The sequence below is a fragment of the Gallus gallus genome, chromosome 10 (assembly GCF_016699485.2).
Source record: "Gallus gallus isolate bGalGal1 chromosome 10, bGalGal1.mat.broiler.GRCg7b, whole genome shotgun sequence".
NCBI lineage: Eukaryota > Metazoa > Chordata > Aves > Galliformes > Phasianidae > Gallus > Gallus gallus.
The window spans coordinates 268,032-285,234 of NC_052541.1; the positions used below are offsets into that span (position 1 = coordinate 268,032).

At 56.4% G+C, this 17,203-nt stretch overlaps 2 long non-coding RNA genes across 3 annotated transcripts; one reads left to right on the forward strand and one right to left on the reverse strand.

The window, feature by feature from the left end:
- The first annotated feature begins 3,074 nt into the window (after positions 1–3,074).
- On the forward strand, positions 3,075–3,474 carry LOC121113465. Its single transcript, XR_005862575.1, has 3 exons — positions 3,075–3,144; positions 3,243–3,314; positions 3,416–3,474. It is a non-coding gene; the product is annotated as an uncharacterized LOC121113465 (long non-coding RNA).
- A 382-nt stretch (positions 3,475–3,856) lies between these two features.
- On the reverse strand, positions 3,857–9,014 carry LOC121113462. 2 transcript variants are annotated; one of them, XR_005862572.1, is made up of 4 exons: positions 8,417–9,009; positions 7,722–7,893; positions 5,818–6,875; positions 3,857–3,972 (listed from the first exon to the last, which is right to left on the reverse strand). It is a non-coding gene; the product is annotated as an uncharacterized LOC121113462 (long non-coding RNA). The 2 variants fall into 2 exon arrangements; XR_005862571.1 differs by lacking the exon at positions 3,857–3,972 and having other exon boundaries at positions 5,687–6,875; positions 8,417–9,014.
- Between the last annotated feature and the right edge of the window lie 8,189 nt (positions 9,015–17,203).

Sequence of the window (17,203 nt, forward strand, 5' to 3'; positions counted from 1 at the left end):
GGAGCAGGTTATTCCAGGCACACAAGCGTGACCGGAGAACAAGCTCCAAAGCATACTGAGACCTTACGTGCTTCCTGCAAGGCTCTGACAGCGCCACTCTCCCCAGTACTGGACACAGACTCCGTAAACTGCATAGTCCAGAGCCAAGGTGGAAAAAAATAAAAGCAGGTACTTGCTCCAGCATCATACCATGCTGCCCCCTGGACCCACCATGGACCAATTAAAGGTCAACCAGGGGATCGGGCCCAGTCAGCATGGGCTGACGAACGGTAGATCCAGTTTGACAAACCTTGGCCCCATTCAATGGGGCCAAGTGTCGGGTCCTGCATTTTGGCCACAACAACCCCAGGCGTCCCCCCAGGCTTGGGGAGGAGTGGCTGGAAAGCTGCCTGACGGAAAGGGACCTTGGTGTCCGGATGGACAGGTGGCTGAATATGAGCCAGCGGTGTGCCCAGGTGGCCAAGGCGGCCAATGGCATCCTGGCTTGGATCAGGAGTGGTGTGGTGAGCAGGACGAGGGAAGTCATCCTGCCCCTGTACTCGGCATTGGCGAGGCCTCACCTCAAGCACAGTGTTCAGTGTTGGGCACAGAAAGGACACGGAGGTACAATCAGATCCTGCCCAGCAGTGCTTCTGGGAAGAAAGCATCCACCTCAGAGCACAGGACCTGAGATTGTCCTCTGCTCCTCCCACCGCCACTGGGCTTCAGCAGAGCTGTGCTGGGATGTCCTCTGGAGTCATACACACGAGCACAAGCAATGCATATGCAAGACCCCTTGGGGGAGCTGCAGTACGACGTCACATCAGGGAACCTGGGACAGATGCAACACCTCAGCCTGATGGGCACACCTCCTCCAGATAAAAAAACATCCCAGACATTCCTCAAGAATCTTCCAGTTACTTCTAGACATCCAAGCCAGATTCCATGAAACAGCTGGGAGATAAAAAAATGAAATACAACTATTTCAATGGCCCCCTGCCTCTTTGGTCCTTACCCTTCTGGGGCCATCCGCTGCAGTGGCATACTCCATCACTGAAACCACGGTAAAAAAAAAAGCAAGAGCCAGCATCCCAGCAGTCCAACACATCAGTGCTGTGAAGGACACTTTGCCAGGTTCAGAAACATCTTGTATATTTCGATTTTCATTGGTTGAACAAATGGGTTTGGGGGAAAAACACAGGGGAAATCAAACTCCTTATGCCCCTGGGATCAGATCGGGCCCCTCAGTGCCCCAGAGTCCCAAAGTCTCTCCTCGCTCACACACCCCTACAACCTCTCAGCCCCCAAACCCAATGCTTTAACCCTCAGAAACCACACCAGAACTCTCCCCACAGAGGTCTACAGTCACTCACAGGACCCTCAGCCCCGCAGATCCAAAACCTTCTCCTCAGAAACCACCCCAGAACCCTCCTCACAGACAGTCCCCACAGTCCCTCAGCACACAAAACCCCTCACTTCCACCTCAGAACCAGCCCCACAGCCCTCCTTACAGACTCCTACAGACAGACCAGCACAGGCCCCCCACTCCCCAAGGCCCCCAACTGCCGCACAGAAGCAATCCCAGGACGCTTTCCAGAGTCTCTCTGCCCCTCACAGACCTTGCCCTGGCTTTGCTGAACATCATTAGGACACCACACGTGACCGCCTCCACCCGGACACAGAGCCATTGAGCACAGCTCTCTGGCTGCGACTGTCCAGCCAATTCCACCCCATAGCCCACCCTTTGAACACAGACCAATCCAAACCAGTGCCAATCTGTCTCCACTGCAATGGTACAGAGGATGGCCACCTCACAGTGCCTTTTTGCTGCCTCCAGTTACTGCGGTCATCGATCACTGACAGCCCCTCCATCTCTGAGCCCTACAGATAACGCTGGCTCACCTCCACTGCTAAAGGCCCGGGTAACCCCACCCAGTGTTGGCTGGTGACAGTGGGAAACCACTGGGCCCGAATATCCTCCCTCAGAGAGAAAACTGTCCCAAGGGGTGAGGACTCATTGCAGGGATGGTCAACTTCCACTGGGACGGGAGGCTCTTGGGAAGGAAGAGCACTGCGCTGCAAAATGCCCATTGGGAGGGTCACTGATCATTGGAATGGGAAACAACTGGGATGGGAAGGATGTTTGCCTACGAAAAATCAAACCATCTCAAGCCTGGGGGAAAGGGGCTGACCCCAACGGTCACGCAACCCCCCGTTGGGGGAGGGGCTCCCCTAACTGCCACTCTCCAGCTGTCATGGCAGGTAAGGCAGCAGGCTTCCCCTGCTCCCGTGCTTCAGCTGGCCCCAGCGCCCCAGATCTCACCCCTGTAACCCAGACCTCACCCCAGCACCCCAGATCTCACCCCTGTAACCCAGACCTCACCCCAGAGCCCCAGATCTCAACCCAGCGCCCCCGATCCCACCCCTGTAACCCAGATCTCACCCCAGCGCCCCAGATCTCACCCCAGCGCCTACTTTGGCCTTTCCCCACAGAGAGAATCCCTCGAGGAGCGCTGACGGTGCCTCTGACACCCGACGCCATTTTCGTTGAAGCGACTGTGCCGCCACCGGACCCCGCCTGGATGCAGCCCACCATCCGCGGACCGATGCCGGTACCACCCCGACCCCTCCCTGTCCCCACTGCCACCTACCTGGCGCCTCAGGCCTCTGTCTGGCCTGGGGTACCAGGTGTCTGGGGACAGGCAGCGCAGCTCCCCCCTGGGGGGCTGCCCCCAACTGTGGGGCTGCACTTGCCCGTGCTGCAGCTGCTACCTGGGGGGCTGCACCCAGGTATGGCTCCCCCCACTGCCCCTGCTCACTGCTGGGGACATCCCCTGCTGGCAGGGACGCTGCTGCCCCAGCAGCCGATGGGGCTGTGGCCTGGGGCTGTGTTCCACGGGGAGCCCCCGCAGCCCGCAGGCACCTGCCTGCCGCAGGCCCCCGGCCGCCCTGGCCCCCCACCAGTTCTTTTGCAGGTACCGTCACTGCAGGAGCAGGTGCTCCCCGTGCCCTGCACCCTGCCCGCCACCTGGGAGCCACCGATGGAGCCCTTTCAAGACGCCGTGGTGCTCACGGAGGACCAGGGGCACCCAGCACCCACCGACGTGTGCCCCCATCCCGCCACGGCTCAGCTCGCCTGCAGCGCTGCGACGCTGGAATCAGGCGGTGAGTCCAGGGGCTGCAGAGCGGGTGGCAGGCTGTCCGCACCGGGTGGCTGTGGGAAAGCTGCCACTGCCCCACTGGGGATGTCCTTGCTTTCCCAGCAGTGACAACGAGCGCAGACATCCCGGAGGACATCGCGGACATCCATGATCTCCTGGCATGGCTCAACGACGGTGAGTTTGGGGGCAGCAGAGCTGGCGGGGGTCGTTGGCACCCAGTGGGTGTGGGAAAGAAAGCTGGCATTGCCCCACCGGGGATTTTCTTCCTTTTCCAGAAGTGACATCCAAGACAGGCATCCTGTACGACACCGCAGACATTGATGACCTGCTCACGTGGATCAACAACGGTGAGTCTCTCTCTGAGGGGCAGCAGAGCTGGTGGGGGGGTGTCTGCACTGAGTGGGCGTGGGAAAGCTGGCATTGCCCCGCTGGGGATTTTCTGCCTTTTCCAGAAGAGACACCCAGCACCGACAGACTTGACAACGATGTGGAAATTGACAATTTGCTCACCTGGATTGACGGTGAGACTGTGGTCTGCAGAGGTGACGGGTGGGTGCCTGCACCGAGCGGGTGTGGGAAGACTGCCATCATCGTTCGGGGGGATGTTCTTGCTTTTTCAGAAGCGGCGAGTGCTCTGGAGGTCCCCCAGCACAACCAGGACCTGCCCGGTGTCACAAGAGAGGGGACCAAAGACACTGCGAACAGCTGCCAAATGGAAGAGCTGATGCAGTGCATCACTGCCACAGAGCCACTGAGCCCAGATGTCTCCAGCAGCCTCGACTCCTCTTCTTCCATCACAGAGCACTCTGACTCCTCCAGGGCCAGCAGGGAGCTGAGCAAAGAGACACAACCTGAACCAGGGCTCCTCAGCAACTCGCTCTGCTGGCAGCCAGCATCCCCGGAGCTGCCCGTGCCGACGCCCCTGGCTGCCCCTGCGCCTCCGTCGCCCCGCACCGCACATCTGATGGAAGAGGCGCGGCGGAGGCAGCCCTGGGTGGTTCTCACCCGCCTGGCACTGCCGCCCCCCCTGGCTGCCCCCACACCCCTGTTGCCCCACACAGCACATCTGATGGAAGAGGCGCAGCGGAGGCAGCCCCGGGTGGTTCTCGCCCGCCTGGCACTGCCACCCGGATGCATCTCCTGCCGGGTGGCAGACAAGCACCACGGGGACAGCACCGAGCCAGCCAAGCACCCTGTGCCTCCTTTCACGCAAAGTGGACAGGTCATGGAACGGGTGCAGCGGAGGCAGCCCCACGTGGTTCTCGCCCGCCTGGCCCTGCCACCCGGATGCATCTCCTGCCGGGTGGCAGACAAGCACCATGGGGACAGCACCGAGCCAGCCAAGTGCCCAGCGCCCGCCTGCACCACCACAAAAGGCAACAGCACCGGGCACGTCCCAGCCAGAAAGAGGAAGCTGCCGCGGGGCCAGGATGTTCCAGGCCACAAACACCGGCGCTAGGCGAAGCTGGCTGTGTCAGCACGGCGCGCAGCAGGAGGACTCGGTGCCCATCACAGCCCAACAGGCGCTCGAGAGGGAGCGTGCCAAGAAACCGGCCCACTTGGTGTAGCAGGAGACGTGGCCATAGCCGACAAACACGGCTCCCTGTAGCCCTGGGCTCCTCGCTGGCCCCCACGATGCCCAGAGAGCAGCGGCAGTGTTCCGGGGGCACCAGCACTGGCCCCAGCCTTCCCCCTCCAAACCTGGGCTGTCCACAAACGGCATCTTGGGCTGGGGCAATGCGGGACTCTGAAGCTGATGGACCGCAAAAGTGTTGGACTGTCAAAGCTTTGGGCTGGGAAATGTTGGCTGGGGGGTGGGAAATGGTTGGGGGGTGGGAATTACTGGGGTGGCAAATATTAGGGTGGGGGGTGGTTGTGGGGTGGGGAACTGTTGGTGTGGGGAATGGGTGGGGGGAGGGAATTTGGGGTGGGAATTCTTTGGGTGGGAACTGAGGGTGGGAATCCTTGGGGTGCTGGGATCTTTTTGGGGTTGGAAATGAAAGGGCTGTACTGTGATATTGTTGGGGTGGGAATCTGGGGTGGGGAATGGGTGGGGGGAGGGAATTTGGGGTGGGAATTCTTGGGGCGCTGGCATCTTTTTGAGGTTGGAAATGAAATGGCTCTACTGTGATATTGTTGGGGTGGGAATTTGGGGGGTGGGGAACTGCTGGGGTGAGAAATGGCTGCCGTGGGAGATGGTTGGCATCAAAAAGGATTGGACTTTGTGACTGCTGGCATTGGAGATGTGGGGAGGGGGAGGGAATTTTGTGGGGTGGCAATTCTGGGTGGGAAATTGTACTCTGATCATGTTGCACTCCGAAATTGTTGGAATTTGGAGGAAGGAATTATTGGGGTGGGAATCTGGGGGGCTGGGAAGTGTTTTGCAGAGGGAGGGAACTATTGGTGGGAGGGAGCCGGGGGCGGGGGGGGGTGGGGGGGGAAGGTGAGAAATTGATTGCGGGGTGGGAGCTGGGGGGTGGGAAATTAATTAGAGGGTGGGAATTTTAGGGGGTGGGATCAGAAATAATTGTCAGGGTGGGAAATGGTTGGGAATATCTATTGTCATTTATTTGCTGTTTTGTACGTTCAATTATTAAATGCTTGGCGTTCACTTTCCTACACCTCTGCCTGCAGTCGTTTGTGCAGCACCAAAGCCCCCCCAGGTCCCCGTGCCCACCTCTGGGGATGCTGGGGTGGCTGCAGCGAGCCAAGAGCTCCTCCAGTCTGAACATCTCCATCACCATCGCTGCTGTCAACGTCTCTGTTGCCTTGTTTTGTTCCTGGGGAAGGCGACGGTCACGTGCTGAGCAGTGCATGTGTTGAACTGGGGGCACTGGGCACTACTGGAGGCACTGGGAAGTCCACTGGGGGGCGCTGGGAGGCTACTGAGGGCCGCATACAGCACTGGGGTGGCTCCAGGCAGCACTGGGGGGCACTGAGTTTGCACAAGGAGACTCTGGACAATACTGGGAGACAACGGGAGCTTAGTGGGGAACTGCAAAGAGCAGCAGGGGGCACTGGAGAGCTTTGGACAGCACTTGCAGGGTGGGAGGAGGTTCCCACAGTACCCGGGCGGCACCTTTTAACCTCATTAATTTGCTGTTCTACAACATCTCACCCACGGCATTAAGCAATCCATTTCTTCCATGGGGGAGGCTTTCTCTTTGGGGCTGACCTCCCCCCAGCGCCGCTTGGCTCTGCCCTGGGCACTGTGTTCCACACATTCCCACCCTGATGCTGTCACTCAGTGACACATTTGTCACCGACAGACTCCCCGTGGGTCCTGAGGTGGGCTGGGGGGTGTCCTGTGAAAGCAACCCCAGTGACAGCCCCCAGCCCTAGAAGGCACAGATCCTGGAAAACCACCTTTAATGCTGCCAAAATCAGCTTCATCTCATCACCCTGGGACTCCATTTGGGGGCTCTGTGGAAGCTTCCCCTGTTTCAAGCTGGTGCTACCCCGTGCTTGTTGACGATGCTTCATGCTCTGGCATACACGCCTGCAGAGGTTAAATCTGCTCTGCACCCTCGCTTCAAGTCAGACCTTTTTCAACGGGTTCAAATATTCTCCCAAGTAGAAAACCAAAGGGACGTTCCAGCGGAAGAGCACTAGCAGGAGGAGCCTCACGCATTGCTGCTCCCAGGACCCACAGCACTCATTTTTCCCTGCCTGCACAACGCTTCTTTGTCTGCCCACGCACTCCTGGACTGGCTGAACAGAGACCTTCGACTGGAACTCAAGAGCAGAATGAAAGATTATGGTTTGTGGAAGAGTAGTCAAGCTACTTATGATGATTACAGGTACGTAGCAAAGCTGTGCAGGAAGAAAATTAGAAAAGCCAAAGCACAGCTAGAACTGAGCTCGGACAGTAAGGTGAAGGACAACAATGAATATTTCTATAAATACATCAACAGCAAGAGGAGGGCAAGGGAGAATCTCCATCCCTTGTTGGACGCCGAGGGCAACTTGGTGACCAAGGATCAGGATAAGGCTGAGGAACTTAATGCCTTTGTTGCCTCAGTCGCTAATAGCAAGACTTGTTACTCCCTGGGAAAAAATCCCCCGTGCTGGTAGATAAGGATGGGGAACTGAATAGGCCCTGCATTATCCACAATGAGATGATTTTGGACCTGCACCGAATGCTGGATGCTCGAGTTCACGGGGCCAGATGGACTGCACTTTGGAGTGCTGAGGGAGTTGGTGGATGTGGTTGCCAAGACACACGCCATCGTCCTTCAGCAGTCCTGGCTAAATGGAAACACGCAGGTGGACTGGAGACTGGCAAATATGACGCACATCTTCAGAAACGGCCAGAAGATGAGCATGGTAGCTACAGACCTATCAGTCTTACCTCAGGGCCAGGATAGGTTATGGAAAGGATAATGTTGAGATTAATTAAAGGTCAACTAGGGGATCGGGCCCAGTCAGAATGGGTTTACGAATGGTAGATCCTGCTTGACAAAATAACTTGCCCCACGCCACCAATGCCACAGGAGACTCCAGGAGCAGAAGATCCGGTGGAGGGAGGAAGCAGGGGCAGCTGGGCCTGCTGTGCACATATACTGACAGACATACAGATACCTTGTCACTGCTCTTCTGCCTCCACGTTTCTGGAGTACTGGGAGTTTTGTCTTCACACAGGAACTCCGCCAAGCCTGTATGTCCAGAGCTGCATTTTCCAGTCCATGGCACCTTGATCCCAGGACGTGCTCCGCCACGTGCTTCTAGGACATGAACATTTGCACAAAGGCCCCTGAAAGTAAAAGCATCCCGGCAGGTTTGCACTGCTCCCACACTCCTCAGCGCTCTCTCTAAAATCTCACACAACACAGACTCTCTCAGACTCTTGACTGCAGCCCAATAGCACAGGATCTCCCCTCTCACTTTATGAGAGAAGAGGCCATAGTTTGTCTTTCTTTTTCAGCTTTGCAGATACCACCAGGCAAGAACTGGCTTTCCCACCCTGCAGCCAGGAATGCTCCAACCTGAGGGGTGAGTGGCTGTGAGAGGAACGTCTCTGCGGAAGCGCAGCTCATTCCTCCCCTCTGACAGGGCCAGAAGGCATGAGACAAAAGAGGAAAGCACAGTGCGTCTGCATTTCCCTCGTGGCTCTTATTTCCTGCGTTACGGTGGGAAACGAGCTGAGCCGCTGTGCCTCTCCATTATGCTTAGCTCTGCAGCTCTGCCATCATCTTTAGACTCAGCAGTTCCTGTGCATAATGCTCCACACAATCACCCTGCAGAGCCCAAAGCCCTGCCTGGCTGCTGTCACTCACCTGGAGGTTGCAGGGTGCTGTGCCTCCTGCCTGTACCTGCTTCTAGGTGTCGCTTGCAAGACATTGAGAGTCCACCTGGTTGGAACTGCGGTCAACAAACACAAACGTGAAACAAGTAAGAAGGGATTCTTTTGTTTCACAGGCTTTCACCTTTGTTAAAACATGGTCTGCTGCGGAGCACAGCTGGAAGCGTTTCACCTGTGCAGAAAAGGGGTGGAGCCTGGTCCCAGCCCTCCCTAACCTCATTTAAGGGCTGGCTGTCTAAGGGGAAGAATCTCTACTGGGAGATCTGCTCTCTGGTAATACCTTCTGAGTCCTGCTCTTCAGAAAGGGGTCTTTCTTTACTAGCTTGAGTCCTTCACTATTCTTGGGAAAATTAAAACACAGTAAAGCAGCTCTATCTGCCACTACCTTTCACTACGGTTACCGTTTTAGGTTATGGTTAAAGGTTGAACTTGAGAGTTGGACTGCTGCCACAAGGCTCTGGCTGTGCCGGGCCTCCCTCCGGACTAGGCCCCAAAGCAGCCCCAGCTGAGCCTGGTCCTCCTCCAGCCTGGGCCCCAAAGCAGCCCCAACTGTGCCAGGCCCCCCTCCGGACTGGGCCTCAAAGCAGCCCCAACTGAGCCTGGTCCTCCTCCAGCCTGGGCCCTGAGGCCCTGGCTCTGCCTGGGCCCCCTCCAGACTGGGCCCAAAGGAGGCCTCAACTGTGCCAGGCCCCCTCCAGCCTGGGCCCCAAAGCAGCCCCAACTGAGCCTGGTCCTCCTCCAGCCTGGGCCCCAAAGCAGCCCCAAGTGTGCCAGGCCCCCCTCCGGACTGGGCCCCAAAGCAGCCCCAACTGAGCCTGGTCCTCCTCCAGCCTGGGCCCCAAAGCAGCCCCAACTGTGCCAGCCCCCCCTCCGGACTGGGCCTCAAAGCAGCCCCAACTGAGCCTGGTCCTCCTCCAGCCTGGGCCCTGAGGCCCTGGCTCTGCCTGGGCCCCCTCCAGACTGGGCCCAAAGGAGGCCTCAACTGTGCCAGGCCCCCTCCAGACTGGGCCCCAAAGCAGCCCCAACTGAGCCTGGTCCTCCTCCCGCCTGGGCCCCCTTTGGTCTGGACCCAGAGGAGGCCTCAACTGTGCCAGGCCCCCTCCAGACTGGGCCCCGAGGCCCCGACTGTGCTGGGCCACCCTCCGGCACAGGCCCTGCCTTAAGCCCCGCCCCCTGTGGACAGCTGTGCTATTTGCCTGCTTTGTTTTTTTCTCTCTCTTACCTCTTATTTCCCTGTTCTCTCCACCAATGCATTCAGATCCCCGGGATGGAGTGCGCTGATACTGCTGCGTTCTTCCTGCACCAACTGTCCGGGCGGCTCAGCATGTTCTACAGAACAGCATGCCTTTGGGAATGCTTGGAGTATGTAGCCTGACAGCAAGAGAACACTGCGCTCTTCTGGCTATTTCTCAACATGTCAGAGGGACAGGAGTGTGCTCAGCCTTGTGTGGTTGCACGTATGCAAAAATCCCTATCGCAGCTGTAAACATCTTTGTTGTTCTGCTTTACAGCAGTAGTGTGTGACGAGAAGCCTACCACTATCAATTTAGAGGAGGTAATTAATTGTGACAGTTCCCCTTTCTTCTTCCCTTGACGATGGAGGTGATGGGGTTCTCCTATGCTATGTGCTGGTGTAATACCTCTGAGCCTCAGTTTTGATGGGTTCAGCAAAGCTCATGGCAACAGGCTTTGGTCAACCTCAGATCTGCTGATGAGATAAATAGATGATGATAAGAGAGACCAAAAGAAAAAAACACGAGGCAAGAGTTGTTTTTTTCTTCTAGTCAGCACGCCATCGCTAAATCTTCCATACTGTGACTTTTATCTTGATAGTGATGATCCCTTAACCTCACACGTTTAGCACAACGCTTTCTGTTGTGGAGATTCCCACCAGTGACAAAGTATTAGTGCCGCTTTTCTGCCTGTCTCTTTTTGTCTGTATTTTCTGGCGTGTGGGGATTTCTTTTAGTGGCCCACAAGCACTTCCCAGATAAGCAAGCAGCGCAGGAGGAGGCAGGGGCAAGAGGCAGGAGCAAGGGCAGAGTGGTTTCTTTGTTACTAAATGGAATGACTGTATTTTCTGCATGTGGATTTGCCATAGTGCTTCTTACAAGGCCTAAGGGTGGGATGAAATGTGCCCTGAAGCAGGCGTGCTTGCAGGAAGGCACAAGAGAAATGCAAATCATTTACCCCCAAAATGCAAATCATTACCCCAAAGAGGGTAATCCCAGGAAAAAGAGGGGACAGGAAAAAATCTTTTCTATTAACCCCAGACTTGATGGGAAAGGAAAAGCTGAAGAAGCAGGTGTGTTTGGGGGTGTTCGTCTTCTAGACTGCACCCAGAGAAGGCGAATGATTCTGATGCCGCAGTCTTGGAACTCCAGTCAGTACACAGCTGGAAGGATTTCTGGGCTGAGATGAATTTCTCTCTCTGCAGCTGCTGATCTATTGGATTTTGTGTTCTAGTGCACGGAAGCTTTTGGGCATGATTTATCCTCACTATACCTCACACTGGGTGGGAAAAGTTGGCACTGGATCTCACATAGCAGCTTGTAACAAAGGTTGGACTTGCCAATGCCTTCCACTGTCTCCACTCGTCTGGTGCCTCCTTGAAGCGTATGCCTAATCAGGAAATCTTTTCTTATTCCCTAGCTCTTGCGCAATAAAGAAGCATTTCAACCGCTGCTTCTTGCAGCAGTACAGCGTTTCCAAAGAGAGAAAAACACCACTACTGGCATAAACTGGATTTCTGCTGTTGGTAAGGCTGAGCTGAGAACTGGGCTGACTGTTGCACCTGGGATTGTGTGCGAAGCCTACAGACACAGGAATAACTTTTCCTTGCAGGTTGAGCATGTGCAGTGGAATTGCCAGGTCACAGCCTGAGCCAGTACGTGAGCACATGAGTGCCTGGAGCTGGGGGAGCCTAGATCCACCCTTCCTCTTTCTCCGTCCCAGCAGTGCTTCTGGGAGTGCGTACGCAGTCAGTCCGCAGGGGTCTCCTCAGCCCCCCCCCACGCCCCCCCAGGCCCGTCCCCCCCTTCTTCCAGCGATCCAGATTTCAAAGCGGAGAAGGCTGTGTTCCTCAGCTCACCCCTTTCTTCCAAACTCTCGCTCGGAGGGGTGAGTTGATTGCTCTTTCTTTGATAGCTTGTCCTATAGTGCCTAGATCTCAAAGAAAGGCTCTGTCATTGCCCTTGTTTGCTTTACAGCATGTCAGAGGTCGGTCATTGCTAGGAAAGCTTGTGCTTTAAAGCACCAGGTTGTATAGAGAAGGTAATTCTAAAAGCGAGCTTGCCAGTTCTTTTTTACCTAAGTGGTTTTTGAGCAAGGAAAGATTGGAGATGCTGTTTGCTCATGGAAGATGGAGAGGAGGAAAAGCAAGTAAGACGCATGCTGTGCATAGCCACTGCATGCCACCTGCACCATTTCCCCCCTGAACAAAGGAGGAGCAGCTCAGCGAGCGTGGCCTGGGCCATCGAAGGGAACATCCAAACATCTGGACCAACACCAAATGGCTTAATTCCGTATGTTCGTTGTTTCTCTGTTGTTTGTCTCACATCCTTCTGGAAAGAAAGCAGGAGGAGACAGACCTCCAATTTGATCCTGTTGTGTGTGATGATTACGGCCAAGGGGCAGAAGTTGGTGCTTAGGCAGGGGTAAAGCTAGGAAAGCTAAGCCTCGTCGAGGAACGAGAGATTAAAGTAGAGCTCATTCTACATGGCTGTTCAGCACGTTGAAGGTATTTATCGTGCAGCAGGATCTGTCTGGCTGCAGGAACATGGTCGGATACGTTGATTCCAGTAGAAACTCAGTAAGCAGCGGCGGTGTGTGCAAAGTGCTGATTGTAATGGACTTCTGCCGAGGTGAGTGGGGGCTCAGCGTGTTGCTCAGTGGTAGGTTTGGTCATTTTCAGTGCTGACAGGAAACGTGCATGCAAGGAGTGACCAGAAGGGTTGGAGCCAGGGTCCGCCCCTTCTGAGACCCCCTTGAAGGGCTGGCAGTGGAGGGGCAAGGGTATGTCGCTGGAGATCCCTGCATACCTGAAACCTGCTGAAGTTAGGCAGCTTCTTTCCTTTCTTTCTCTGCCCACAGCTTTTGCATGTGAGCAAATCCTCACTTGCTGCAGCCTAGGACCTTGCTGTCATTGCTGCGCTTTCCATCACGTTGCAGTACCCAAGCAGGAGGCTTACTTCTCTCCTCCTGCACGGGCACAACCACTTCAAAGCATCTCTTAAGAGAGAGATTACTTTGTTCAACCAGTACTGGCAGCAAAGTTATCACTTGCGATCACTGAGCCATTTCAGCACATTTTTTTAATAGGTAAAAAGTATCAAGGGAAGATTTCTGCCTTTACCTGGACGAACCTGTCCACCGTGTTCTGGGTCAGGCCTTCTGACTTCTTCTTGGCTTTGCTTATCCTACTGAACAAAATTTAAACAAATAAAGAATGAGAAATAAAAATAGGTGGAAGTCAGCAAACACTTGTTTCTCCCCTTTCACGCCCACGACATCATTCTTCACTTGAGAGTAAAGTTCACATGGCAGCAGGTTTACTCCCTTACGCAGTGTGATCCTACAGAGCGAGGTATGAGTTGGCTCCATCAGCGCTCAACTCCACAGCACTGTCTACTGGGAAGATGAGGGCTGCCCCTCCGAAATGCTGAGACAAGCTTTGGTAACAAGAGCCCAGCATCGCCGAGTTCATGACCAAAACTTTTTGCAAAGCAAATACGACATTTCCTTCAGAGCTTCATCTGTAGACCCACGTCACACTTTGACGTTTCCTTCGCTCCTTTAATAAATATTCCCACTACAGACTTCTGACTTACACAGTGCTCCAAAATCTTGCCTGCGCTGTTGAGCCTAACTCTCGCATCAGGCTAACCCCATTCTCATACACATAACGGCACCAAAAGCTGGAGCAGGTTATTCCAGGCACACAAGCGTGACCGGAGAACAAGCTCCAAAGCATACTGAGACCTTACGTGCTTCCTGCAAGGCTCTGACAGCGCCACTCTCCCCAGTACTGGACACAGACTCCGTAAACTGCATAGTCCAGAGCCAAGGTGGAAAAAAATAAAAGCAGGTACTTGCTCCAGCATCATACCATGCTGCCCCCTGGACCCACCATGGACCAATTAAAGGTCAACCAGGGGATCGGGCCCAGTCAGCATGGGCTGACGAACGGTAGATCCAGTTTGACAAACCTGATTCCATTCTGTGACAAGGTGACCCGCTTAGCGGATGAAGGTAAGGCTGTCGATGGGGTCTACCTGGACTTCAGTAAAGCCTTTGACACTGTACCCCACAGCATTCTCGTGGAGAAGCTGGCTGCCCACGGTTTGGATGGGCGTACGCTCCGCTGGGTGAAACACTGGCTGGATGGCCAGGCCCACAGAGTTGTGCTCAATGGAGTTAAATCCAGTTGGCAGCCAGACACGAGCGGTGTCCCCCAGGGCTCGGTACTGGGGCCGCTTCTATTCAACATCTTTATTAACGGTCTTGATGAGGGGATTGAGCGCACCCTCAGTGACTGCAGAGGGCACCAAGGTGGGAGGGAGTGTTGATCTGCCTGAGGGGAGAAAGGCGCTACAGTTATCCCACCTGGATAGAGTGGGTCGATGGGCCAAGGTTAACTGGCCCATCAATGGGGGGGCCCATTCTATGGGCCCATTCAATGGGGCCAAGTGTCGGGTCCTGCATTTTGGCCACAACAACCCCAGGCGTCCCCCCAGGCTTGGGGAGGAGTGGCTGGAAAGCTGCCTGACGGAAAGGGACCTTGGTGTCCGGATGGACAGGTGGCTGAATATGAGCCAGCGGTGTGCCCAGGTGGCCAAGGCGGCCAATGGCATCCTGGCTTGGATCAGGAGTGGTGTGGTGAGCAGGACGAGGGAAGTCATCCTGCCCCTGTACTCGGCATTGGCGAGGCCTCACCTCAAGCAGTGTTCAGTGTTGGGCACAGAAAGGACACGGAGGTACAATCAGATCCTGCCCAGCAGTGCTTCTGGGAAGAAAGCATCCACCTCAGAGCACAGGACCTGAGATTGTCCTCTGCTCCTCCCACCGCCACTGGGCTTCAGCAGAGCTGTGCTGGGATGTCCTCTGGAGTCATACACACGAGCACAAGCAATGCATATGCAAGACCCCTTGGGGGAGCTGCAGTACGACGTCACATCAGGGAACCTGGGACAGATGCAACACCTCAGCCTGATGGGCACACCTCCTCCAGATAAAAAAACATCCCAGACATTCCTCAAGAATCTTCCAGTTACTTCTAGACATCCAAGCCAGATTCCATGAAACAGCTGGGAGATAAAAAAATGAAATACAACTATTTCAATGGCCCCCTGCCTCTTTGGTCCTTACCCTTCTGGGGCCATCCGCTGCAGTGGCATACTCCATCACTGAAACCACGGTAAAAAAAAAAGCAAGAGCCAGCATCCCAGCAGTCCAACACATCAGTGCTGTGAAGGACACTTTGCCAGGTTCAGAAACATCTTGTATATTTCGATTTTCATTGGTTGAACAAATGGGTTTGGGGGAAAAACACAGGGGAAATCAAACTCCTTATGCCCCTGGGATCAGATCGGGCCCCTCAGTGCCCCAGAGTCCCAAAGTCTCTCCTCGCTCACACACCCCTACAACCTCTCAGCCCCCAAACCCAATGCTTTAACCCTCAGAAACCACCCCAGAACCCTCCTCACAGACAGTCCCCACAGTCCCTCAGCACACAAAACCCCTCACTTCCACCTCAGAACCAGCCCCACAGCCCTCCTTACAGACTCCTACAGACAGACCAGCACAGGCCCCCCACTCCCCAAGGCCCCCAACTGCCGCACAGAAGCAATCCCAGGACGCTTTCCAGAGTCTCTCTGCCCCTCACAGACCTTGCCCTGGCTTTGCTGAACATCATTAGGACACCACTCGTGACCGCCTCCACCCGGACACAGAGCCATTGAGCACAGCTCTCTGGCTGCGACTGTCCAGCCAATTCCACCCCATAGCCCACCCTTTGAACACAGACCAATCCAAACCAGTGCCAATCTGTCTCCACTGCAATGGTACAGAGGATGGCCACCTCACAGTGCCTTTTTGCTGCCTCCAATTACTGCGGTCATCGATCACTGACAGCCCCTCCATCTCTGAGCCCTACAGATAACGCTGGCTCACCTCCACTGCTAAAGGCCCGGGTAACCCCACCCAGTGTTGGCTGGTGACAGTGGGAAACCACTGGGCCCGAATATCCTCCCTCAGAGAGAAAACTGTCCCAAGGGGTGAGGACTCATTGCAGGGATGGTCAACTTCCACTGGGACGGGAGGCTCTTGGGAAGGAAGAGCACTGCGCTGCAAAATGCCCATTGGGAGGGTCACTGATCATTGGAATGGGAAACAACTGGGATGGGAAGGATGTTTGCCTACGAAAAATCAAACCATCTCAAGCCTGGGGGAAAGGGGCTGACCCCAACGGTCACGCAACCCCCCGTTGGGGGAGGGGCTCCCCTAACTGCCACTCTCCAGCTGTCATGGCAGGTAAGGCAGCAGGCTTCCCCTGCTCCCGTGCTTCAGCTGGCCCCAGCGCCCCAGATCTCACCCCTGTAACCCAGACCTCACCCCAGCGCCCCAGATCTCACCCCTGTAACCCAGACCTCACCCCAGCACCCCAGATCTCACCCCAGCGCCCCAGATCTCACCCCTGTAACCCAGATCTCACCCCTGTAACCCAGACCTCACCCCAGCACCCCAGATCTCACCCCAGAGCCCCAGATCCCACCCCTCTAACCCAGATCTCACCCCAGCGCCCCCGATCTCACCCCTGTAACCCAGATCTCACCCCAGCGCCCCCGATCTCACCCCTGGTAACCCAGATCCCACCCCAGCACCCCAGAGCCCCAGATCCCACCCCTGTAAGCCCGATCTCACCCCTGTGCCCCAGATCCCACCCCAGCGCCCCAGATCTCACCCCAGCGCCTACTTTGGCCTTTCCCCACAGAGAGAATCCCTCGAGGAGCGCTGACGGTGCCTCTGACACCCGACGCCATTTTCGTTGAAGCGACTGTGCCGCCACCGGACCCCGCCTGGATGCAGCCCACCATCCGCGGACCGATGCCGGTACCACCCCGACCCCTCCCTGTCCCCACTGCCACCTACCTGGCGCCTCAGGCCTCTGTCTGGCCTGGGGTACCAGGTGTCTGGGGACAGGCAGCGCAGCTCCCCCCTGGGGGGCTGCCCCCAACTGTGGGGCTGCACTTGCCCGTGCTGCAGCTGCTACCTGGGGGGCTGCACCCAGGTATGGCTCCCCCCACTGCCCCTGCTCACTGCTGGGGACATCCCCTGCTGGCAGGGACGCTGCTGCCCCAGCAGCCGATGGGGCTGTGGCCTGGGGCTGTGTTCCACGGGGAGCCCCCGCAGCCCGCAGGCACCTGCCTGCCGCAGGCCCCCGGCCGCCCCGGCCCCCCACCAGTTCTTTTGCAGGTACCGTCACTGCAGGAGCAGGTGCTCCCCGTGCCCTGCACCCTGCCCGCCACCTGGGAGCCACCGATGGAGCCCTTTCAAGACGCCGTGGTGCTCACGGAGGACCAGGGGCACCCAGCGCCCACCGACGTGTGCCCCCATCCCGCCACGGCTCAGCTCGCCTGCAGCGCTGCGACGCTGGAATCAGGCGGTGAGTCCAGGGGCTGCAGAGCGGGTGGCAGGCTGTCCGCACCGGGTGGCTGTGGGAAAGCTGCCACTGCCCCACTGGGGATGTCCTTGCTTTCCCAGC